Raw genomic sequence first — 6337 nt, forward strand, 5'->3', positions numbered from 1 at the left:
TTTTGCTACTAAAACTTTACTACTAAAAAGTTTCATGCAAAACAATCAAGACTAGGAACATTTCCAGTCCTTGACAATACTAATATGCAGTATACATATATAATTGTTTATTTTTCATTTTGATGCAAATGTACACAATACTTTGGAACAAAAAGCATCCAGATTGAGAGTAATGAAACGTTCTGTTGATACAGCTACATTGTGTTTTGCTCCTATTTTTGTTGTGGTTCAGTGTGTGTGTGTGTGTGCAAACAAAGCATTCATAAAGCCCGATGCTCAAGGGACAAGTCTATGGTTACTGATACATACACATATGCATGCAGGCAACTGTACCCATGTAGCTGTGCAGTCACTTTCATAAGAATTCAACTCTACATCTGGCCCTCATGTCACAACTGTCTCTCTCTCTCTGTGTGTGTGTGTGTGTGTGTGTGTGCCTGTTTTTTTATATGGAATGTTGATGTGCCCAGTTGTCCTTAAGCCTTACAATAACATCAAAAAAGATGAAAAGAAAGAGAAAAAAAGACAGGAGACAATGTGGAATTTCGTATACAATATTCATTTGTGTAGATCCTCAGTGAGATTATATGATATGTTGTACATTCACTACAATATACTGCAGATGTCACACAATACAATGGACTAACACCAGCAAATGTTTTAGCAATATTACATGAACAGGAGGTCTGTTATTGGCCTGATATTCAGACCAAGAGCTTTTAGCATGATTGTGAGTGTGATTTTTTGCTTTTAAATAAAAGTTATATTGCCAGTTACTTGGTTTATGTTTGCTCTGCCAACGAAAAGAGGTTCAAACAACTTCAATCAATCATAGCTCTTCTTCTGGTGTTTCATTCTTGATTTAATCTGTTTTGAATAAATAGTTGGAGTGTAGGATTAAAAGACTCACTCTTTAAGGCAGTATGAATTGGTATGAAGTATGAATACATGCTTTTGAATAAATCGGTTGAGCGAATAATTCAACGATCTGTCAATGTCAACGAAGACCAACGAATGTCACCCTAATGGTGCATTTTACTGTTGCTCTGTGAAATTTCTGGGGTGAATCTCAGTCACTTCAATAGGAATCCATGCTATCTGGAGTTTTGTGCAGGGGTGACAAAGGTCCCCGCACAGATTTAGTTCATGTTCAAATTGGTCAAGTTAATTCACTGTTCAAGTTAATTCACTGTTCCAAACAACAGAAAGTTGCTTGATTTGAAATTGACTTTGTGTGACTTAGTGTGCATGCCTGATTCAGGCTGATATGCTGACATTTTTATGGTTAGATTTTAAATGATTCTTTAAAATCTCTTACAACCTTTCTGTCTAATCATTCTCTTGTCAGTGAGGCTTCAGTTTATTCAGTGAAGTTCGCTAACAGTACACAGCTGACTCTTTCATCAAATTCCTATGTTACATCACAGAAACAGCAATTTAGCCCCTAAGCGAAGAACAAAAAAGAACTTTGTTGTGAGTATATTATGGCCTTAAAGCCTCCTCTGAGCCGCCACTTTCATGACATGATGCCACTTTGACTGTCAGTTAGAACTCTGCTACTCAACAAGGGCCCCAAAGGGGGCGCTCATGAGCACACTTCTGAAAAATATAGACAAATGGGCCGCCCTACAGTCTTGCAGTTGTAAGTCTGCAAGGCCACAGGTGCTCATGAAGTGTTCTATTTAGGACAGGGCCAATAACTCAGTCAAAATGAAAGACAACTTGTTCCTGTAAAAATTAGTTTGTTTAACAAATCAGTTGATGTTACTGTGACGTAATGACAGAATTTGAAGAAAGAGTCATCAGTGTACTGTAAGCGAACATACTGACTTAAAAGTCTCACTGACGAGAGAATGATTAAAAGGATACTCCACCCCAAAATGAAACACTTTTTGTAACCGAAGAAAACAAAAATAACGACTTTATTCAACAATTCCTTTGTCAACAGTCTCCTCTGTGTCTTTCCATATCACCCCATGCTGTGTATGCTCTTCTGTGTAATCCGCGCCACTAGATTTGTTGAATAAAAGTTGGTTTTTGTTTTCTTTGCTTACAAATGACCCGTCGCTTCATATGACCCAGATTGCACGTCTGATGGCAGATGGAGTATTTTGACGATGGCTTTCATACCTTTTATGGACCTTGACACTGCTATTTACTGGGCAGTCTATGGGACAGTCACAGGCCTCCCTGTTTTCATCCAATATATATTAAATTGTGTTCCGAAGACGAATGGAGCTTTATTTCGGGTTTGGAATGACATGGGGGTAAGTGATTAATGACAAAATTTTCATTTTGGGGTGGAGTATCCCTTTAAACAGTAAGGTTGATAGTGCCTCATTATCAGACAATGTATAATTTTGAGAACCTTGCCAGAATGTTAACCAAAGTTCCGAGAATGTTCCCATGGATAGCATTGATTGACAGTCTGTCTGGAATGTGCAAAAAAGATAAAAGCTGATTCAAACTTGAAGTAAATGATATAACCAGCATAATCCAGCATGGGAATTAATATTGGTCTTAGCTGATTTTTTTCAGCAGGCATCTATTCTACACAGAGTCAGGCTCTGTGATGGTTATTACATGTGGCTTGTTTGGATGGTGGAGTATGACTTCCATATGTAGTACCTTGCATGCCACGTGCGTGTGTATGCCTGGGTTAAGCTGATATTTTTAGACTTTAAATGATTCTTTATTAGAATATGAAATATGTATCTTATCTGTCTGAACTCCCTGAAGGAGTGTCTGAAAGTTTTATCACACTGTCTGATAATGAGGCACATCTAGTTTCAACCTTTTTTAAAGCAATCATTCTCTTGTCAATGAAGCCTCAGTGGATTCAGTTAAGTAGAAAATATTGCTAGTTGTTTGAATCCAGGCCTAATGTTAGTATGACTGATGTAAAGCCTGTCTGAATAAATCGATGGAGCCCTGCATGTTGCATCTGGAGCACAGTGAGAACATTAGAGAACGTAATGGCCTGGTTGGAAGTGTCTTGCTTCCCTGCTGAAGTGTTGAACTGTGCCTCAGGATTTATGAGTGCTTCTGGACTCTGGTGACCCAGAGACAGGGATTTAGAAGAAACAGAGAGAAGGAAGGGTCGGGGTTAGAGAGTTTGGGAAGGCTCGATCCGCTTGCAACACATTTATGATGCTCCAGAGAGTGGCCAGAGAATGGTACAGAGAGAGAGAGAGAGAGAAAGAGCGAGAGAGAGAAAGAGAGAGAGAAAGGGAGACTAAAAGGGAAGCAGCATTAGGAAGAAGGAAACCTAGAGGGGAGAGAAGCAAAGGAACCAAAGGGGAGAAGAGGCAAAAGAGGGACAGCGAGCGAAGGATAGATGACTTCAGGGACCAAAAGTGTGAGCAGATGAAATATGTATCAAAATACTTCACACTTTTTAAGCCAGAGGGAGATATGATATTTCCTCCTCCCACTTTCCCATGAGCCTCCCAGTCAAGCTGCCTCACAACTGGCCAATCTCATAAGAAACATTTGAAAAAAATTATTGCAATCTGGCCAGTGTTATCATTTACACCATTACAGCTTCAAATCCTCCATAATTCCTGCATACCATTTTTAAGAAAAAATAGATTTAAATATATATATATATATATATATAAAAAAGAAATGTATTATTATTATTATTATTATTATTATTATTATTATTAACACATGATATTTTACAAGCTGAACTAACCTTGAGAGTTATCAACTTTCATATAGTCCTGAGTCTTAACAGTCTGCAGGGGCCGCTAATTTTATTTTATTTTATTTTATTTTATTTTATTTAATTTTATTTTATTTATGCATGCCTGTTAGACTTCATGACTAATAAAATAAGGTTTTAATCAGAAATTACACATGCTTGTTACAGAAGAGGTGTATTCAAGACATTGTATGTATGAATTGCATGTTTAATACATTTTTGAATAAATTAACAGATAATGTCTGAGACTTGAATTTGATGTTGCACCATTGTTTCAACATCTTACTTTTTCCAGTCAATTCTTAAATATTTTGTTTAACTTTTAACAACCTTTTAGCGTTACATTGAGACAACAACAAGCGGCATGAGAGTTATTACTACTGTATATTGATTTTAAAATCCCTCATATGTGTTTCATAATGAGTTCGTGTGAAATCCATGCTTGTTTGCAAAGAGCTGCTTTGATTATTCAATATTTATTTTGAGCTGAAAATCTGTGGGACCCACAGGAAGAAGAAACGCTCATGTAGTTGAATGACAGTCATTTCTCAGGGCGAAAGCTATTTCGTATTCTTTACTGTAAAGAAGGCACATACAGCTCATGGATTAATGGAGTGACTTCCCTCAAGGGTATTGAAAATGTGGCATTCGTGAACGTTTAAACCCCAAAATGCGTGAGAAATGTGCATCACCACAGATGAAACAGAATTGCATTTGGGTTTGAACACTTGATGATTTTAGTTTTTTCTGTTTATATGATTAATTTCGGCAACATTTCAAAGAGCAGTTTTTTAAAGGTACAATGTGTTCTTCCAACATCACAATATCGTCTTTGCGTATCCCAGACTGCTTCAGAAGATTATGCGCCTACAGGTGAGGGCTGTCAGAATAAATCATTATTCAAATATGGGGTTCAAAGGATAATTCTTCCTTCTGTTCTCAGCATTTGAAATGAAAATGAGTCTTCTGCATTCAGTAAGCTTTTGTAATGACAGGACCTTTGGACAGGACCTTCAAATAAGATTTAACAAAAATTGCTTAAACGATAATGAATTCAAAGTAATGTGATTGTCCAGTCTAATCTAATAGGATACGCTCTGGATTGTAAAATGGGTCTTGCAGTACTCCAGGGAGAGACCTTTTGGCCATTACTGCAATGTTGTTGTTGTCCAGCAATGGGGACCAATGAGAAAGCGTGACATGGACAAATGAGAAAACATCTTAGGTAGTGTATGTGTGTCCTGTATGGACTGAATACATTGTATGCATATGTTTGCTATGGTAAGCCTCTATTTAGATTATGTGTGTGTGCGCACAAGTGCATGTGTTTTGTGTCCGTGAGAATAGTGAGCAGATGTGCAATTATTACTCTGAGTTTTATGGCACATGGCTGATGCTGTTTTCTCCCATCAGCACCCAGTATGGGGAGCCATTACTTTGGCCCTGTATATTTGATACTATCCCATATCAGTCCCAGAGGATTTTATTATAAAGAAATGTTCGCTCCATTAAATCAGAGCCTACAAAAAGAGGGCGGCGTTGTGGCAACGTTACAGGGCGATGTTTAAGGGAAGCCTCCTGAGATAAAGAGATTATAGTCCCATATGGACATCTGGAGGCCTTGATTTCTCCTTTTCCATGCGGATTAGTGTTTTGGAACTTTGTTTTTTTGGTGCATTGCGGCTGCTGTTGTTTGTCTGGTTCCTTTGAGGCTTTTTTCCCATTCAAATCCTGTTTAATATGGATTATGCATGTCGTCTGCACTGGGATTACTGGGGATGAGTTCCATAACAAAATAGCAGCAAAACGGGATATTTTTGTCTCCTGCATTATAGGCACTGCATGAAGTCTGTGTCACTTAAATAGCTGATTTGTGATTTTAAAAGTGTGGCTGACTGGACAATTGCTAGTAGAGCTGACAGCAAAACACAGCACTTTATAATCTTTTTAACAGTAGAGTTCTATGCTTTTGATAGCCTGAAGCAAAAATTCATCTGACTGAGTGAATTTGCACACTCATTTAAGAGATCCACTATGACAAAGTACCAGATTAGCGCTTGTGTTTTTCTACATCTCTTCGAGGATTATCTCATCACAGCAAATTAACTGGAATGTTTTCATTCACATCTTGAATTATTTATGTTCCCAAGACAGTTCCCATGGCAACATCTTGTTGTATTCCACTGGCGATACATTAATCACCAACCCAGGCTCTTTGGAAATACATGCCTTCATTTCTGCAAAATGATATTACCTTGCTTCTTGCACGTTTCAATACACTTTTAAAGTGAAATGTTCAAAATGAGTGGCACCAAAAGCGTGTTCAGTTTTATCTGAAACAGATAAGCGCGATCATCTCAGTGTTTTATTATATTAGATGTAGTACAGTATGTGTTGTGGCAGTTTGGAAATGAAATGCCGGGCCAGTAGCGCTTAGAGGCGCGTTTGACAATAACATACCACCTACACTAAACCTACCCTAAACCTCACTAGTAGTGTTAACATAAGCAAACGTGATATAAAAACACATTTGTTGGAGTAACCAAGCTATTTCAGCTCATTTCAATGAATCTTTGAGCTTGTTTTTAACGAGACTTGGATTCTGTACCAGGTGAGCTACAGAGTAAGTTT

This window comes from Cyprinus carpio, chromosome A1, assembly GCF_018340385.1.
Source record: "Cyprinus carpio isolate SPL01 chromosome A1, ASM1834038v1, whole genome shotgun sequence".
NCBI classification, from domain to species: Eukaryota; Metazoa; Chordata; class Actinopteri; order Cypriniformes; family Cyprinidae; genus Cyprinus; species Cyprinus carpio.